This window comes from Mustela erminea, chromosome X, assembly GCF_009829155.1.
Source record: "Mustela erminea isolate mMusErm1 chromosome X, mMusErm1.Pri, whole genome shotgun sequence".
In the NCBI taxonomy this organism is placed as follows: Eukaryota; Metazoa; Chordata; class Mammalia; order Carnivora; family Mustelidae; genus Mustela; species Mustela erminea.
The window spans coordinates 117,284,081-117,304,285 of record NC_045635.1 but is presented as its reverse complement, the minus strand read 5'-3'; the positions used below and the strand labels follow the sequence as shown (position 1 = coordinate 117,304,285).

At 45.8% G+C, this 20,205-nt stretch overlaps 1 protein-coding gene across 6 annotated transcripts in view; it reads left to right on the top strand.

Annotated features, from left to right (window-relative positions):
* Nucleotides 1–221: 221 nt before the first annotated feature.
* Nucleotides 222–20,205, top strand: part of MCF2 (MCF.2 cell line derived transforming sequence) — a 105,018-nt gene continuing 85,034 nt past the window's right edge. For 5 of the 6 annotated variants that reach the window (XM_032331401.1, XM_032331400.1, XM_032331403.1 and 2 more), the window contains exon 1: nt 247–348. The gene's annotated coding sequence lies outside the window, so the exon portion shown is untranslated. Of the gene's footprint in view, nt 349–20,205 lie in introns of all 6 variants that reach the window. The other variant, XM_032331405.1, reaches the window with a different exon arrangement.

Here is a 20,205-nt window from a genome sequence, read left to right as displayed (position 1 = left end):
CGGGGCCGAGCGCGGCCGCCGGCGGGACCCCTCTCCGGACGCGGGGCGGGCTTCGGCGGTCCGGTCCCGGGCGCCGGCGTGAGAGGATGGCGGCGGCCGACTCCGGGCCGCACCTGGGCTCGCCCACGCCGGCCGCCCCGGACTCGCGGCCGGCTTCGGCGCCCCCGGTCCCGGCGCCGTGCGGCGGGACCCCGGGCCTGCCGTTGGGCCGGGACGGCTACGCGTCGGTGCCAGCCGCCCAGGCCGCCCCTCTGCAGGTGGACGTGGCCGTGGCCCTGCCGCGCGGGAGGAGTTCCGAGAAGTACGGCCGCAGCTACCTCTGCCTCCTGCAGGCGGTCTTCGTCGCAGGTAAGTTCCCTCCCCGCGCACGCCGCCGGGCGCCCCCGCTCCCGCCGCTCCCGGCGGGCTGGCGTTCGCGCCCCGCACCCCCTTCCCCACTGCAGGGGCGACCCCCCCCGGCCGTAGTTCCTCGGGCCTCCGCCGCTGTCCCCGGCCGCGGTGCGCCCCACCGGGCCCCCGCGCTGCCGTGTGGCGCGGGACAGGTGGGACCCGACGGCTTCTTCCCAGTCCGCATCCCGCCGACCTGAAGCCGGTCTCCCCCGGGCTGCACGTCCCTTCGAACAGTCCCTGAAGGCCGGGAAAGCGGGGCGGGGGGGGGGCGGTGTTGAGCAACACGTGCCGGGGAAACCGAGTCCAAAGAGGCGCGGGAATCCGAGACCCGCAGTTGGAGGAGGGGGAGAGGAACGGGGCGGCCGCCGCTCGGCTTGCCCCCGCCCGGGGCGGTGCATCTTTCCGGCTTGGTCCTCGAGCTTCCTGCCCCCCTGGGGTCCTCGCTACAAAGGCTGAAGTTTTTGTTTGTCTGTCAGGACAAAAAAGCCAACACACTCACAAAACTTTGCGTGCCTCGGCGGGCGGTTTGGGAAAGGGGTGTGAGCGGCGGAACGGGGACCGGGGCACCGGGCGGCTGCGAGGCCCCCGCGGCCCCCTCGTCGGAGCTGCCCGGCTCCGGGGCTCTCGAGGAGCTGCGTTCCCAGGGACCGTGCAGACTGGGGCGCGGGGCACCCCGCGAACAGGGTGCAACTCTGGGACCTGAAGTTCAGCCGGGGCTTTTCAGACAAGTCTGCGAGGTCCTGCCCGAGATGGACATGTCTTCCTCCGCTGCCTTTGTGGTTTAGGTCGAGCAGGTGCTAAGCCTCGCGGGGTGGGGTGGGGGGTGGGGGTTGGCAACGGAAAAACAGACTTGGCGATTTTCTGCAAAGCAGGGAGCCGCGACACATGTTCCAAATATTCCTCCTTATTCGGGATCATCCACGAATCCCGTCTGTGCATCTTCGTAACACAGAACTTGCTGGTCTTACCTGCTTGGTTTTTGAGGTGGTCAGTAGTATTTTCTCCCCCTATGTAATAAATCACGTAAGGGGGAGCATGGTGATGGGGACACAAACTCTTTCAGGTCTTAAGCAACTGAAATGGTTTTTGGATGCTACACAACATCTCACCCAAACGCGTGCAGCTCAGTGAAAGTGTACTTAGCGTCTCCTGTCTGGTTCTCATTTTCCTCCTCTGCAGCTTCCTAAGGGTAAAAACAAACAAACAAACGAACGAACAAAAAACTTCCATAGGAGAAATGTATGCTTTATCACAAAAATGAAATTAGCTCTGCTCTGGAATGCAAGCTGACATTTCTACAGCCAGTGATTTCTCTTACTTCTATAGTTGTGTGAAGTTTCGTCTTTCCCTAGTTTTGAAGACTCCTGCATGTGGCTGTTTTTACACAAGCTTGCAGTAGTTTTCTGCCTTTCAGCATTTTTAGCAGTCTTGTCTTCCACCTTACGCACCAACAAAGTGTCCTGGAAGTGGTTTGTACCTGTGCTGTTAGAACACATGCTGTAGTACAATCATTTTACATGTGAAAAGGATTTCATGTATATTTAATATATTTAAAAAAATTTTTAAATGGTCACATATTTTTAAAAATACGTTCACAAAGCTTTTCATTGTGGTACAGAACTTTCCGAAAGATTGTTTCAATCATGATCATTCATGAACTACTCGCTAGGAGAAACATTGTACTATGTAACAAGCTGAATTACACGTGCTTGTACAGTATCTGCTGAGGGGCAGCCAGAGAGGAAATGGTTGCCTCTTTTTGAATCTTCAGGGTGGGCACATTCCTTGGTGGATTGGGGATCGCGGATGGAGTGTGGTGCGGATAGGTAGGGAGAAGGGTATTCTAGGCAAAAGAACTAAGAATTAACAAAAACAAGCGGAAGGCGATCAGCATAGTAGGTTTGGGGAATTATTTTGTTTTTGAATGATTGTAGTGTGAAGTGTAGAAAGTATTGGAGAGAGAAATTTGCAGAAGTAGGCAGGGACTGGGTAAGGCAGTCTTGCAATGTATACTAAAGGGCTTTACTTTATTTGTAGGGCAATGGGGAGCCAAAGGAGTGTTGTAAGCAGAGGAACATGGCAAAATTGCTGCATGTGGTTATACAAGTTGTACACTGCACAACTCTTCAGGGCTCCGTTCACACAGATGGCATCCTGAAAAGCGCCCCTGCTAGGGTTGTACCCTGGACTGTGTGCACAGTGGTCAACAGTGGCCCTGCCTGGTGGGGCTTCTTGTTTTTATGACTCTCAGTCTCGCGTTTGTGCAGAGGCCACAGCATGTGGACTGTGCAGTAGAGAGGAAGCCCAGAAGTAGGGCGGCCAGTTAGAAGGCATTTGCAGAAGGCTGAGTAAGTCTGCCTGAATGTACGGGCCAAGTGAGTTCTGGGCAAAGAGGACAAGCTTGCAGAATTGACAGGGTAGAAGAGATTTGACTTGGTGACTGGTTGTGAGGCTTAAGGGGCAGGGAATTAGGAGCAGGGAAACCTGGGTTAATTCCAGGTTTCTGGTTAGTGGGACAGGGTCGAGGAAGGACAAACAGATTTTGGGTTCAACTTGGCATATGTGGTTTCTGTGGAACATTCAGAGAGAGCCAGTCCATAGGTCTGCAGCTGGGAAGAAGCGAATCTTCTTTCTTACTCTCATCTGTGGCAGGCATCCTGGCACTGAAGTTCATTGACATTCTTTCCCTAAACTTACAGACGTCTAGTACAGAGGTAGCCCACATTTATTATAAAATCACCTTTTGAACTTGCCCTCAAATAAAGGTTTTTTTCCCCCTCCCACCTTCCTTACCTGATGATGGGGGGGGGAGAGCAAAAAAAGAAAAGAAATGTTTTACATTCCTTGCAGGACCAAAGAATGCAAACTATACTGATCTAAGGTAACCTCAGATAACTCAGATAAGTAGCCGTGAAAACCTGTTCACTGCAAGGTTTATTTTGTAGGAGTTCAGCTCCAGAAGACGTGTTAATCACAACACGAGTTAATATTCAGTGTACATTGTGGCATTGGTGTGCACACGGACGCCCTGCCGCTGTCATATGCCAGGCAGCGCTGTGCCGAGTGTTCTCCGTATAACTGATTTTTCAGGGTAACTGAGGTTTAGCCCTTTGGGTACTCGATTGCCTCAACCCCCCGCCCCCCTCCTCCATCCCCAGATCTGTAGCCATTTTGGGTGGAAAGCTTTTCAGAAAGATTATTTCCTCAGCTGGCTCCTGAACCTGGTAATAATTGCGTCTTTTCTGGATGATTCCAGATTATCCTTGTAATAGCATTAATTATTTCAATGTGCTGTGTTTAGTGTGGCCTCAAGGGCTCCTAGAGTCGGGAGGGCTGTTTGTCCCTGCATTAAACGGGGTACGGATTGTTCTGCCTCTGCATTTGTAATGCCTCCATCCTCTCCCTGCTAGCTGTCCTTTCTTGCTGCTATTATTTTAACTGTTTCTGCCAACCAGCAGGCCCTTCCTGAGCCATTGCTCCTTCTGGTGTGTTGCTGTGAGGTAGGCATGGACACGATTTGTCTGCAAATTATGAATCAATAGACGACGAGTAGGGCCCCGAGGGGTCTGCTTCTACTCACGTGTGTGAACTTTAGTGCCCGGACTCCGAGCTATCTATTCTGATTGCATAAAAGCCTTTTCCTCTCTGTTTTTCTAGATCTTAGTTGTGTTTTGGGTGGCTCTCGATGTTAAATATCTTATCAGTATGCTATGTTCTCCCGTAAGTGAAGATATTACACTATGTGAAATTGTAATACTTTACTTTCTTGTAAAACAAATGCAGTTTGTTCAAAATCTGTTGGGAGGGGCGTGCCTGGGTGGCTCAGTCCATTAAGGCTCAGGTCATGATCTCAGGGTCCTGAGATGGAACCCACCCCCCCAACCCCTCCCCCACCTCACCCCCCTCAGCAGGTAGTCTGGTGGGATTTTCTCCCTCTTCCTCTGTTTGCCTCCCCCCCACACCCGCTTTCACTCTCTTTCAAATAAATAAATAAGTGTTTTTTAAAAAATCTATCAGGAAATCAAGATGCATTTTACCCATTGCATTTCTCGGGTATGCCTGTGAGCGCTCGCCAGAGGAGGCAGTCAGTCTTAGAAGCTCTCCCCAAGGAAAGCAAATGTCCCTATTATAGCATTTTCTCAAAGGAGTGCCCTGGAAGGCTCAGTGACAAAGCTGCACCCCACCTGCCTCAGGGCAGAGGCACAGGCAAGCCCCTCAAGGGGAGATGCCTCCTATCTGACCGTTGCCAAGGTGAGTTTCCATTCTCCGTTGCCACCAAGGTCTTGTCCTGGAGATAATTAGCTCCTGGCAAGAGGCCAGCTCACAGCACTTCTTAAAATTTATTTTTCACCCAAACCATCCCCTCGTTGTATGTGGCTGACAGATGTAAGGCTCTGACAGGCTGGCTCCTTCTGGCACTAGCAAGGCGACATCGAGCAAAGACCTCACGGAGGCGAGGAAGTGCGTCCTGAGAGGTGTTCTTGGCAGAGGGGACAGTGGGTGTAAAGGCCCAGAGACGAGAGAATACTGACAAGTTGAAGCAACTTGTGTGTGTGTGTGTGTGTGTGTGTGTGTGTGTGTAAGAGAGACAGAGATGGAGAGATAGGGACAGAGAGTGACAGTGAGGAACACACAGAGACAGAGATGAAGGGAGAAAGGTACCGGGTCTGGGTCGTATAGGACTGGTAAGGCCTTTGGCTTTCACCCTGAGTCAGACGAGGAGCTGTGCAAAGGAAGGTGCTGTGCAAAGGAGTGACTTCTGTCCCTCCGGGCGCCGCGAGGACACTAGGCGGAAAGGAAGACAAAGGCGGAAGCAGGGAGACTGTTAGGGCGCATGACGCTGGCTTGAACCAGAGAGCTGGTTTTGGAGGTGCTCCGATTCTGGGTGTATTTTGAAGACAGAGCTAAAAAAGGATTTGCTAACGGTTTGGTTAGCCGGTACGAGAGAAAGCAGAAGAGTCCGGGATCGGCTCTGAGAATTTGAGCTCGAGCCAAAGGATGGCAGGAATCGTCATCCGTGCAGACAGAGGTGCCTGAGGAGGAGCAGCAGTTTGGCCCGGGACCTGGGCACCCTGAGGGGCTTAGATGCCCATGTGTCAAGTTAGCGTTTGTGTTTAAGGCAGGGATCTTGGGTGGGGATCTAGACTGGGGAGCCCCCCGGCTTCTGGGTGGTATTTAAAGCCTGGCTGGGTGAGTACAGAGAGAGAAAGAGCAGGCAGAAGGGACCGTTGTTTGTTGATTGTGTCCCGAGGTGAAGGCTCGCCCGTGACCTCTTCCCGAGCAGCACGGACTTGAGGAGGGCGGCACACCCCGAGGGGAGGCTGAGCCGCATGAGCCAGAGCATTTCTGTAGTTTGTCTTAAGACGTTCGCGCCGCCAGATCGGCTCACAGGCCCCTTTGACCCACCATGTTCCTTTGCCCCGGATCACAGATCGCACTGGTGTAATCCGCGCCTGGGGGTGAAGAAGAGGTTTGCGCGGAAAGCTCTCCAGCGAGAGGAACCGTGGCCTCCGTGCTAACTGGTCCTCCTTTCTGGATTCACGAAATCCGTCGTTGGGGGTCTTGGGGTTTAAAGTCATGCCCCAGGTGAATCCATTCCCAACGTACTCTTCCTTTGGCAGAAATTTTAAGCAGCCACTCTTGCTTTCCAATGGAGACGACCTTCATTCATTTATCTCCAGGCATTTTAAATACAAGGTATGAGGCGCCTGGGTGGCTCAGTGGGTTAAGCCTCTGCCTTCTGCTCAGGTCATGATCTCAGGGTCCTGGGATCGAGCCCCGCATAGGGCTCTCTGCTCAGTGGGGAGTCTGCTTCCCTCTCTGTTTCTCCCTGCTTCTCTGCCTACTTGTGACCACTTCTCTGTCAAATTAAAAAAAAAATCCTAAAATAAATAAGTAAATAAATACATGGTATAATTTTCTTTAAAAAATTATATTTTAATGGAAAAACCAAAGGCTGGTGGCATATTGGAAAGAAGGGCTATTTTACCCAAAGTTTGGGGCTTAGCTAATAGTTGAGTCAGGGTTTTTCAGGTTACCCGGGTAGTAGGAATAGTGACACTCAGTATACTGCGGTGTGCACTTAAAGATTGAGTATCTTCTCTGACTTTCTTTCAGATATTTAGCGACGACGTTGTCATCTCTGCCATGAAGAAGTTAAGTTGGCTGTTAAGCCTGCAGATGCTGGGAAAACACTTTTTAGCAGCACGCACAGTTTACACATGTGTATTCTGTCTCTGGAAAATTAAGTACCAGAAATTTTATTGAGATGGGTCTACTCTGTATTCTGTCTCTGGAAAATTAAGTGCCAGAAATTTTATTGAGATGGGTCTACTCTGTTTTCAGATAAATTTTTGCATGATTTTTTTTTGCATTATTTTGAAAGATCGATTCCTAGCAAGGAGGAGAAGAAAAGAGTTTTGTTAATGAGAAAGCCAGTGAGAGAACCAGGATCCCATTCAAGTTTTTTTTTTATTCAAGTTTTATTTGCTTAAGTAATCTCTATACCCAACGTGGGGCTAGAACTCATGACCAGGAGATCAAGAGTCCCATGCTCTACTGACCCAAGCCAGCCAGGTTTTTTTTTTTTAAGCTTTATTGAGGTATAATTCACATATCATGCAATTAACCCATTTAAAGTATACATTCCAGTGGTTTTTAGTGTAATTACAGACGTTTCCAGTTATTACTAGAAGTTTAGAACATTCCTGGGACCCCAGAAAGAAACCTGGCACTCCCTGTTTCCTCCCCACAGCTCTTCCCACCAGCCACTGGTGGCCAAATGTCACACAGCGCTTTCTACCTCTGCAGACTAGTCTGTCCTGGACACTCCAGAGAAACAGACTCGGAAGAGAGGTGATCTCTTGTTGCTGGCTTCTTTCTCTTAGCATAATACTTAAAGGTTCATTCATGGTATAGCATGGGTTGGCATTTCATTCTCTTATGAGGCTGAATATTACCGCATTGTATGGAGATACACCATATTTTAATGATCAGTTTCTTCAGCTGATGGCCATTTGAGTTTCCACATTTTTAAAAGATTTTATTTATTTGGCAGGAACACAAGCGGGGCAAGTCAGAGGGAGAGGGAGAAGCAGACTCCCCACTGAGCAGGGAGCCCCAGACACAGGGACTCGGTCCCAGGACCCCGGGATCATGACCCAAGCCGAAGGCACCTGCTTCATGGACTGAGCCATCCAGGCTCCCTGAGTTTCCACCTTTTTGGCTGTTATGAATAACATTGTTGTGAACATTCTTATACAAGATTTTGTGTGGACATATGTTTTCATTTCTCTTCAGCATATATCTAGGAGTGGAATTTCTAGGTCATAGAGTGGGTGTGTGTTTAATCTCTTGAGGAGTTCCTCGACTTTTCCCAAGCGGCTGTAACATTTTACATTCCAGCCACCCCTGCTTGAGGGTTCCAATTTCTTCTTCCCAGGACTTGTTAATCTTGTCTTTTTGATTCCAGCCATCCCTGTGGGTGTGAAGTGGTTTCTCATTGTGGTTTGGATTTGCATTTCCCTGACAACTAGTGAAGTTGAGCATCTTTTCATGTGCTTATTAGCCATTTGTATGTCTTCTTTGGAGAAATGTCTATGCGGATTCTTTGCCCTTTTAAATTGGGCTATTCCTTTTTTTTTTTTTTTCTGTTAAGCTATAAGAGTTCTTTCTGTAGTCCTTATACAAAATCCTTACCAAATATCTGATTTGTAAATATTTTCTCCTATTTTGTGGGCTATATTTTCATTTTCTTGATGGTGTCATTTGAAGCACAAAAACATTTTAAACTTTGAAGGCAAATTTCACCCTCTTTTTTCCTTTCTTTGTTTTGAGTCTCTGTCCTCAATTTTTTTTTTATTGAGATACAGTTGACATATAACATTATTCATTTCAGGTCTATAACATTGGATGTTTTTATATATAGCAGAGTGATCACGATCGCTCTAGTTAACATCAGTCACCACACATAATTTACAAAATCTTATTCTTATGATGAGCTCTTTTAAAATGTGCTCTCTTAGCAACTCTCAAATATGCAATACAGTATTATTAATTAATGCTATATATTAGATCCCCATGACTTGTTTATTTTGTAACTGGAAATTTGTAGATTTTAACCCCTCCCCCACCCAAGCCTCTGGCTTTTTTTTTTTTTTATTTTAAAGATTCTGCATAAAAGTGAGATCATCCTAACAGCCTGAAGGTCCACCCATGTTTTCACAAATGGCAGTATTTCCTTTTTATGGCTGAATTTATTTCATTTTACACACACACACACACACACACACACACACACACACACCCCACGTTGTCTTTATCCATTCCTTTGTGGATGTACACTTAAGTGGCTTCCGAATCTTGGCTGTTGTCCTGAACAGCTATCTTTTTGATATCTGAACATGCAGTGTTCATTGCGCAGATCTCTTTTGGAGTTAGTGTTTTGTTTTGCTCGGAGGTAGACCCCCAGAAGCAGAATTGCTGGATATTATGGTAGTTCTATTTTTAATTTGTTGAGGAACCTCCATTCTGCTTTCCATCATGGCCACGGCAGTTTCCATTCCCACCAAACAGGGCACAAAGTCTCCCTTTTCTCTGCATCGTCCCCTCCCCAACATTCCTTCCTTCTCCTCTTTCTGGTGCTAGCAGTCCTGCCGGGCGGGAGGGGAGAGACAGCTCACTGTGGTTTTGGTTCGCATTTCCCAGACGATTTGTTACTGTTGAGCATCTTTTTATGTACTTGTTGGCTTATTTTTTACTCATGTCTCCTGAGCATTTGGTGTCCTATGTAAGAAACACTGGCCTGATTCAAGGTCACAAAATCACACCTACGTTTTCACTGGGGTTTTATAGTTTCCTTGCATTTAGCTCTGACCCATTTTGAGTTGATTTTTGTGCATTATGTGAGTTATGGGTTTCTTCTTTTGCATGTCCATGTATCCAGGTGTCCCTAACACCATTTGTTGAAAGAATATTCTTTCCCACCGAAATGTCTTAGTACCCCGGCTTTAAATCAACTGACCATGATATAAGGGTTTATTTCTGGACTCTCAATTCGATTCCACTGATCTGTCCCTAAGTCCATCATTATATTGCTATCGCTCTCTTGATTACTGTAGCTGTGTGCGAAAATGTGAAATCTGACAGTGTGAATTTTTCAAGATTGTTGTTGTCATTCTGGGAACCTTGCGTCTCCATATGAATTTTAGGATTAGTTTAGGATTTTCTGCATTAAAAACTGGCTGGGGGGCACCTGGGTGGCTCAGTGGGTTAAAGCCTCTGCCTTCTTCTCAGGTCATGATCCCAGGGTCCTGGGATTGAGCCCGCATGCTCAGCGGGGAGCCTGCTTCCCTTCCTCTTTCTGTGCCTGCCTTTCTGCCTACTTGTGATCTCTGTCTGTAAAAAAAAAAAAACAACAACAAAAAACCAAAAAAACTGGCTGGGATTTTGCCAGGAGTCGCACTGAATTCGTAGATGAATTTAGGGAGTGTCTGATCTTCACTTTTATTTTTTATTTATTTATTTATTTATTTTAAAGATTTTTATTTATTTATCAGAGAGAGAGGGGGGAGAGAGCGAGCACAGGCAGACAGAATGGCAGGCAGAGGCAGAGGGAGAAGCAGGCTCCCTGCTGAGCAAGGAGCCCGATGCGGGACTCGATCCCAGGATGCAGGGATCATGACCTGAGCCGAAGGCAGCTGCTTAACCAACTGAGCCACCCAGGCGTCCCATGATCTTCACTTTTATAGTTGTACAAATTGAGGTCTTCCTAAATATGGGGAATTCACATTTACGGTATTTGGGGATTATTGACTGTGATGCATTCTGGCCCCTCATTGCTCATTCGGGATGGTTATTCATCCATAGTGTTTCGTGAGTGTAGACAGATTGAGATATATTAACCCATTCCTGTTAGGAGACTTATTCTGGAGACCTTGCAAAAAGCTTGAGAGGCAAACATGTAAATACCCATGAGAGGTTTTCCAAGGAAAAACAAAAGCACAAATGAAGACAAAAATAGTGCACTATAATCACTAACTCAGTTGTCTTAGTGTTTTTGGTTCGCATTTGACACCCGAGTCTGTGTGGGCCCAGGACGGGGCAATATCTGGGCAAAAGAGAGGCACACATTTTGATCCCACATTGACTAGGAATCTGTAAAGACCTTTCTGGGCTGGACAAGCCCATTTGTTCGTCAAGAGTGTGATCCCCAACCCTGTGGCCGGAGAAGTCTTTTAGGAAAATAGAGTGTGGGGCCTGGACAGGTAAGTGTAGGCCAGTTCTGCTTGTTGTTTGAAGAAGGAAAAACATTGATTTATCCCTATCTGTACTTAGAGTAAGTCACCACCCCTGTGTAGTGCTTCCTCTGGAATGATTCAGTCCCTCTCAAAATCTCCCTCCTCGAACTGCGAATAATGAATTCATGCGGCTGTGATTGGTAGGCGGGTCCCGGAGACCCGGGCAGCTCCTGCCTTTGTTTTCGGAAAAGCCGCTGTCTCCACTGGGTGGTTTTTAATCTGAAGGAGGGAGGGAGTTAGAGGCCGGGAAAGCTCCATAGCCTTGCTCAGAGACAAACACCTGCTGGAGACCTAGGCCAGGCAAGGCCCAGCAGCCTGGTGGGGGCAGCAAGTTCTGGGGTAGAGGGGAGCCCCCGGCCCTTCCCACCTGCCGCCCCTCTTTCCTCAGGTACTTTTGGGCCCTTTATCCCTTTGTCTTCTTTCTTTCCTCTCCAGCGCTCTTCTCCTGGCCCAGTGCCTTCCCACCTCCTTTCCTGCGGATGGTGGGTTTTTTTGTTTGTTTGCCTTTGGAAAGGAAGTATCTTTCAATTTTCCATTTTTTTCCGTGCTTATTTTTAATTAAAAAATTCTTTTTCCAGGTTCTGGAACCCCCAGCGTGGGGGTTTGAGCTCATGGCCCCGAGATTCAAAGTCACATGCTCCACCAGCTGGGCCAGCCAGGTGCCCCTGTTTAAATTATTTATTTATGATCTTTGTAAAACATCTAAACAACATATGCCTGTAAACTAATAAGTGAGTTACCATCGTGCCCAGCCCAGTCCTACTCTCTGAAGGAAAACACTACTAACAGTTCGGGTTCGGAAATTTTCTATGGACACAGATTTATCAATTCAATAAATATTTATTGATCACTTTCTATGGGCTAGACACTGTTGGGATATTTCAGTCAACAACAGACAAAAATCCCTGCCTTCGAGGAGCTTATTTCTAACTGGTGAGAATAACAACTGAAAAGCCTGCATGTATCTAGGTATTTTAGCCAACTGGGATCATATCCTGTAGGCTGATACATGACTTACATGTCAGTGTGTTTATTTTTATTTTATTTTTTTTAGTGTGTTTATTTTTAAATGATTTCATTCTGAAACTTTTGATGCAAGAGTACAGGAAATGATACATGTGAAATCAGCCTGTTGGGTTATTTACATGTTTTCCTTCTGTAGAGCACAAAGAGGCTACTGCGTCTTTTTAGCACAAAGGAAGCATTTGTCCAGTTTCGTCTTAGTGAACTCACAGTTGCAATAAACCCATGGAGAAGCTGTTGTGTTTGAGAATGAAGCATTCTTTACACAGTTATTCACACTGCTTGTGTCTGAATAAGTACATACAATTTATTTAATCTTTCTGTATGTTCTTGGTAGACTGGCCCAATTTTACGTGGAGACCACCTCTAGCTACTTAGGAAAATAATTAATATTAACGGGAGAGTCTTTTCTATTTATTTTTTTTTAAACAGGAGATTCTAGTAGAGACATTATTTAAGAAATTGATCCTCGGGGTGCCTGGGTAGCCCATTGGGTTAAAGCCTCTGCCTTAGGCTCAGGTCATGATCCCAGGGTCCTGGGATCGAGCCCCGCATTGGGCTCTCTGCTCAGCGAGGAGCCTGCTCCCCCGCCCCCGCTGCCTACTTGTGATCTCTGTCAAATAAATAAATAAAAATCTTTAATAAAAAGAAAGAAATTGATCCTCATTTGTCTGATATATATTTATGGATGTAAAGAACCAATGGATTTAAAATATAATCTCAGGGGGCACCTGGGTGGCTCAGTGGGTTAAGGGTCTGCCTTTGGTTCAGGTGGTGATCCCGGGGTTCTGGGATTGAGCCCCACATCGGGCTCCCTGCTCGGCGGGAAGCCTGCTTTTCCTTCTCCTGCTCCCACTGTTTGCATTCCCACTCTCGCTGTCTCTCTCTGTCAAATAAATAAATAAAATCTAAAAAAAAATCTAATTTCAGTGTCACCATTATTCATTTATTGATATTCAAATTGTGTCTTACTCACTTCATAAGAAATCCGAACTTTAAAAAATCAACTTATCACTTCCCACCCACTCCCTCCAAGAGTTCACTGACAACATTTTCTTCACTGGCAATCAAGTTTTAAAATCAAGTTATATAGATTTTATATGTGCATACAAATGTGTCTACGTTATATATGTATTTCATATGTATTATATATAATTATATACTGACTTCATTTTTAGTAAGTTGCTAATGGCTCTCTTTGTAAAGCTTCTGGGCCAAATAGGAAGCTTGTAGATGCTATTAGAATATTAATTTTAAATAACTCTGTGGCCAGAAAGTCTGGTCTGGTTGTGGTTGAGCTGCCTTTTCAAATATACTTTGGCTGGGTCAGCATCTGCTGCGGCGCTCAGCCTGCCAGTCACCTTCACGATCGGGGCGGGGGGCGGGGCGGTGGACATCGTGGGTTTTTTCTTCCTTGAGCCTTCATTTGCACCATTGTGCCACTGTTAGTTAAGTTGTTCTGCTGTTCAGTATACGGTCTCATAAGAAAAATCATACAGAATGATTTTAAATGATCTTCCCTCCGTTTAAACTGAAATGGTGTGATTAGATATCCTTAGGCACTTTGATGACATTTGAAAGTAATATGTGCATCCAAGGGACATCTTTGAGTTTGCAACTGCAGCTGAACCATGTGATTCATCCCAGCAAAAGGCGGCAGCCAGCCGGGTCTTTATTTGCCGTTTTGCACTTGACAGTTTACAAAAGAGGGTCAGGTTTGCTTCCTTAGTTAATATGTTCCAGGGACCACGAACAGATGTTGTGTGTTCTTCTGCATGCCTTATGAGCTGAAGTAAGTCATTTTAATTGGATTTACGGTTGCAGATGCTATGAATTTCAAAATGAGATTCTCTGAACCCAAGAAGAGATGAATAGCCACGGCATAGGAGATCTGGCCTCTAGTCCTATGTCTACACCGATTTTGCGAGTTCTGACATTAGTGGGTCAGCTCGTTTACTTTTATAGCTTGTGCTTTAAATAACTCCTCTCGAAAGGCTTAAAATTATAATAAAAATGTAAAAAGAGGATAATGTTAATATTTACCTATTGGCTAAGCTAGTATGTTCCGAATTATCTAGTGGCAGCTGTGGCTGTAGGGGTTGGGTAGTAAAATTTTATCTTTAAGCTCATGTTCTAACATGTCCCTGCTCATTTGTACTCTGGGTAGTGAATCAGGATGGTTTGGATGACTAGGATGATGCCCCTTTGGTTTACATGCATTTCCCCCAAATTTCTTTGGTTAAGGAATAAATCAGAACATTTAAAATTGTGTGATGAGGAGGGTTTTTTTTTTTTTAAACTGTGCCTTCAGAAGTACCCAAGGGAGCTCATTCTCAAAAATACTTATTTTCAAGGATTTTATTTTACTTTATTTTTTAAAGATTTTATTTATTTATTTGACAGACAGAGATCACAGGTAGGCAGAGAGGCAGGTAGAGTGGGGGCAGAAGCAGGCTCCCCGCTGAACAGAGAGCTCAATGCGGGGTTCTATCCCAGGACCCTGAGAACATGACCTGAGCCAAAGGCAGAGGCCCAACCCACTGAGCCTCCCAGGCGCCCCAAGGATTTTATTTCTAAGTAATCTCTACACCCAACATGGGGCTCAGACTCACAACCCCAAGATCAGGACTCACATGCTCTTCTGATGGAGCCAGCCAGGTGCCCCTCAAAGACGTTGATTTTCCTAACAATCATATAGCTTTGAAGATGATGCTGATACAGTTTTAAAAGTGCTTATGTCAATTTGAGGGGGACTGTAAATTTGTTTTATTTCATTAATTATTTGGGTGCAGTTGACTAAAGGGGCTGTAAATTTTATGATACACGATCAAGTCACGAAAGAGCTTTTGCGCTGGAAAAGTAAGAAGAGGCTCCCCTCAGCAGTTTTTACCTTTTGCTGTCCCTGTGAGCTCCTTCGTGCTGCAGACTGACTTTGCAAGTGATCTGAAAGATGCAGGAGGGCCCTTTCAAACCCACCATTTTACCTGCCACGCTGGAAATGGTGCCATTCGTGTACTACGTGCGTGTGCCTGCACACATTAACATCAGTGTTTGCAGAAGTTGCAGAAGTGAATCGTTGCCTTCATGTGCAGGACCCCCAATTCCGTCTGATCTTTGGAAGCAGGGCCGGGTCCAGCGACCTCAGAACGGCGTGGAGGCATGGCCCGAAACTCACAGGCTGAAACTGAGCCCCAGGAGATACTCAGCAGAGGTTAGGGCATCAAACCATTTGTTTCTGTTTTTGCTTTTGTCTTATTATTCCTTTTTGACTTGTGATCTCTTTTATGGGTTAAGTGCCAGGTGTGCTTTTTCAGTGCGCCCCCAGCATCCTGGGCTCCGTGCCGTATGACTCCACACTCTGGGCTGTCACTGCCTCCCGCTCTTCGGTGCAGAGTCCTGTGGGATCCAGGCCAGTGTTTTGTTTTTTGTTTTTTGTTTTTTTAAAATTTTATTTAATTAATTTATTTATTTCCAGCATAACAGTATCATTATTTTTTCACCACACCCAGTGCTCCATGCAACCCGTGCCCTCCATAATACCCACCCCCTGGTACCCCAACCTCCCACCCCCCGCCACATCAAACCCCTCAGATTGTTTTTCAGAGTCCATAGTCTCTCATGACTCACCTCCCCTTCCGATTTCCCCCAACTCCCTTCTCCTCTCTAACAGGCCATTGTTTTAACTGGTTTCTATGTCCCTGGCCCCGGACAGAGCCTGGCACAAGCCTGGGAGTCTGACAAAGTTTTGTTGAAAGAAGAAATGCGCGAGCGAATAGGATGGCTGATAGCAAGTGAAGACCCCTGCCGTGTTCAGTGTGGATCCCTGTTTTGTGTTCCTCCTTCCTCCTTTCGTTTCTTCCATTTCCCATCTTCCCCTAGAATTCCACTTCATGCTACTGGGGGTAAAATCATCCCAAGGTGCCTTCCTTCAAAGGGCAATTAAAAGGTTGAGCATCTGAAGACAGCCAGATCTGTGGACCTTCTTCCAGGAATTGGAACCTATTCATTATTATGGGCTTTGTAAACGAGTGCTAAGACGACCTTGAATGACCTTGAATGCGTAGTAGGTACCCAGGCAACACTTCCCAGTGTGTGATTTGACATACTACATATCTTTAAAAAGCAAACCTCAGAGTTCCTTTGGTCTTTGTTGCCACATTGAACGGATTTTTTTTTTTTCCCATTTTAGACGGGGTCAAGTCATCGTCTTTACCCTTCAGCTCTGTCAGTGTAAAAATTCTACCTGACGTGTTCTCTTACTATCATCACCAGACCAATTTTTAATGTGGTCTTTCAAAAGGGATGCTTCATGAAAAAAGAGATCTGTGGTTAAGAGCCAAGGCCAAAACCAAAACAGATCTGTGATTATGTTGTTGCACATTTCGGTCCTTGCTAATGTTGGTTTTTACAAAAATTGTTGCCTAAGTGGTTGGTATAAAAGCTTATCTTATTGTCCCTGAGATTTGCATTTCACACATTACAAAGGCAATCAGGGATCTTTTTAAATGTTTCTTCTTTGTGCGATGCCTGTTTGTGGTACTTTTCGCTTTTCTATGGCGTGATTTGTCTTTTCTGATTGACTTATAATCTCTCATATATCCTTGATTCTGTGTGTTTGTCACTGTACGCATTGCAGATATTTGCACGATTTGTGGCTTCTCTCATCATTTTCTTTATGATGTCTTTTGATGAAAGAAAATTTTTGAATTTCATGTAGCCTAAATTATCAGCCTTTTATGCTTTGTACTGCTTGTATTCTGTTTATGTAAGAGGTTCTATCCACAGGTGGTACAGATATTCTCCTATATTTTCTCTGATCTGATTCCCAGTGCTGTGGGCTTTGAATCAAGCGCATGGCCATTCAAACCAAGCTCTAAGTCACCTGGGAACTGGCCCATGCCAGAGGGCAGCTGCCTTTCTCAGTCGGCTTCGCTCTCAGGATATGCGCTCTCGAAATGGTTTTAGCCTCTGAGGGTTTCCTTGTCTTCCTGCCAGTTTAGCCATGCATTTGAAAGGAAATTTAACTTTATTTTTGCCACCATGCTTTCGTGTTCCGTAACAGGAAGGTTTTTCAGGATTTCCCCCCATGTAACCAATAAGGGAAGCTTCTCTGTGTTTTTTAGACTTGAAAGCTCAAGTCTTTTATTATTATTATTATTATTATTTTAAAGATTATTTATTTATTTATTTGACAGAGAGAGAGAGAGATCACAAATAGAGATAGGCAGAGAGAGAGGGAAGCAGGCTCCCTGCTGAGCAGAGAGTCCTATGTGGGACTCAATCCCAGGACCCCGAGATCATGACCTGAGCTGAAGGCAGCGGCTTAACCCACTGAGCCACCCAGGCGCCCAGGTCTTTTATTATTTTTTTAAAAGATTTTTATTTCTTTATTTGAGAGAAGAGAGGGCGAGGGCCAGAGTGTGAGTAGCTGGTGGGGGCAGAGGGAGAGGGAGAAGCAGGCTCCCTGCTGAGCATGGGGCCTGACCTGGGGAGGCCTGCCTCACCCCTTCCCCCCAACCTGAGATCATGACCTGAGCCAAAGTCAGGTGCTTGGCCAACGGAGCCACCCAGGCGCCCTGGAAGTTCAAGTCTTATGTTCAAATATGAGATCTTCTGAGTTTTCCTTATATACAAGACCTGAGATACAGACCGGAAACACGAGGTACATACTCCCCTATTTGCAGATGAGCTAAAAGGTGCAAGTGGTATTCTGGCCCCTGGCGCACTTGTGACTGGGGAAGGGGAGAGTTGAAATCTCTGCAGGACCGCACTGCTAACCCAGTGCTTGCTGCCGCTTCCTGAATGCTCCCTTGTACACTCAGCCTTTAACACATTACACTTGTTTTTTTCTTTATTCTCTAACAATTTAACATTTATCGAGTGCTTGCCATACACTGGGCAGTGTTCCAAGTCTTTGTATTAACAGATTTACTCATCACAATCACCCGACGAAACGGGGACTATCATTTTGGTCATTTTACCAATAAAGGAAACTGAGACACCTGTTTTAGTAGGTCTAAGGTCGTACAACTTGCAAGTGCTCGAGCTGAAACTGGAACCCAGACACTTTGTCCCTGGAGCATGTACTCAGGACTGTGCTCTATTACCTCAATAAAAAATACTTATTTTCTGAAAAAAGCAGCATTTTGTGTATATACATCACCTAAGATAAAAACCATATATAGCTCCCCATGTCACTATGGCTTATCTTTATGCACAACCTTCACCTTTTTTTCCCTTAACACCTATTTCCAAAAGACAAGCTTACCTCTGTTTCTCACGATGAAATTCCTTAGGAAGGAGAAGTAGAAAACGAGCATCCTTTGCTCCAGTGAACATTTTTCTTACAAACACCGATTCCTCCCCTCATTTCTTTTTTGGAAGTTTTACTGAGATATAATTCACTTACCGCACGATTTACCCATTTGAAGTGTAAAATTCAGTGTTTTTTTAAAAAAGATTTTCTTTATTTATTTGACAGAGAGAGAGAGAGAGAGATCACAAGTAGGCAGGGAGACAGGCAGAGAGAGAGGGGGAAGCAGGCTCCCTGCTGAGCAGAGAGCCCTATTCGGGGCTCCATCCCAGGCCCCTGGGACTGTGACCTGAGCTGAAGGCAGAGGCTTTAACCCACTGAGCCACCCAGGCGCCCCCAAATTCAGTGTTTTTAACACATTCACAGCTGTGTAGCTGTCACTGCAATCAGTTTTAGGACATTTCATCATTCCTAAAAGAAACTGTGTGCCCTTCTGCTGTCATGCCCCCAAGGGCCCCATTTCCCTAGCCCTAAGCCACCATGAATCTACTCTCAGTCTCTCTCTCTCTATGCCTATTCTGGGTATCTCTTATAAATGGAACAGTATAATTTGTGGCTTCTTTAACTTAGTAAAATATTTTCAGGATCCATCCATGCCTGCCTTACTCCTTTCTTACCGTATTGCCGAGTAATACTCCATTGTGTGGATGCGCCACGCTTTGTTTATCCCGTCTGCAGCTGATGGCTTTTTGTGTTGTTTCTACCTTTTGGTTATTATGAATAATGCTATTAATGTCCCTGTCATGTTTTTATGTGGATGTATGTTTTGATTTTTGTTAAGATTTTATTTTATTTTATTTTTTAAAAAAGATTTTATTTATTTATTTGACAGACAGAGATCACAAGTAGGCAGAGAGGCAGGCAGAGAGAGAGGAGGAAGCAGGCTTCCCGCTGAGCAGAGAGCCTGATGCGGGGCTCGATCCCAGGACCCAGGGATCATGACCTGAGCCGAAGGCAGAGGCTTTAACCCTCTGAGCCACCCAGGCGCCCCTAAGATTTTATTTTTAAGTGCTCTCTACACCCAACGTGGGGCTTGAACTCACAACCTCGAGATCAAGAGTCACATACTCTATCCCCTGAGCCAGTCAGGCACCCTGTTTTCATTTGGGGGGGGAGCATATATACCTATATGTAAAATGGTGGGGTCATGTACGTCTCCATGTAGGTTTTTGAGGAATTACACAACTGATTTTTCACAGGGGCTAAACTTTTATATTCCCATGTACAGTGTGTGAAGCTTCTAATTTGTCCACATACTTGCTCACACTTGTCCGTCTTTTATTATGAGCGTGAAGTGGTATCTCTTTGTGGTCTTGATATGCATGTCCCTAATGACTAAATGATGTCGAGCATCTTTGCATGTGCTCATTGGCCATTTTTTGTCTTCTTTGGAGATATGTATTCAAATCCTTTGCCCATTTCTAATCGTGTTATTTGCCTTTTTATTTATTGATTAGTAAAGGAGGGGGAAGCAGACTCCCTGCTGAGCAGAGAGCCCCATGCAGGGTTCGATCCCAGGACCCTGAGATCATAACCTGAGCCGAAGGCAGAGGCTCAACCCACTGAGCCACCGAGGTGCCCCAGTAATCTTTATGTATTCTAGATACATATTCCTTAACAGGTAAATGATTTGCAAACATATTCTACCTTTCTGTGGATTGTCTTCACTTTCTGCTTAGTGTCCTTTGAAGCACAAAAGTTTAAATTTTGCCAAAGTCAAATTAATAATGTTTTCTTTTTAAAAAAGATTTTATTTATTTATTTGAGAGAGAGAGAGAGAGCGCGAGAGAGCACAAACAGGAGAAGCAGCACAGGGAAAGGGAGCAGCAGACTTTCCTCTGAGCAGGGAGCCTAATTTGGGGCTTGATCCCAGGATCCTGAGATCATGACCTGAGGTGAAGGCAGACATCCAACCGACTGAGCCACCTTGGCACCTCTACAATTTTTTCTTTTCTTACTTGTGCTTTTGATGCATACATAAAAAATTTTTGGCTAACACAACATCCCAGAGATTTATTTCTATATTTTAAAAGTTTTATTGTTTTAGGGGTTCCTGGGTGGCTCAGTGGGTTAAGCCTCTGCCTTCAGCTCAGGTCATGTTCCCAGGGTCCTGGGATCAAGCCCCGCATTGGGCTCTCTGTTCAGTAGGGAGCCTGCTTCCTCCTCTCTCTTTCTCTGCCT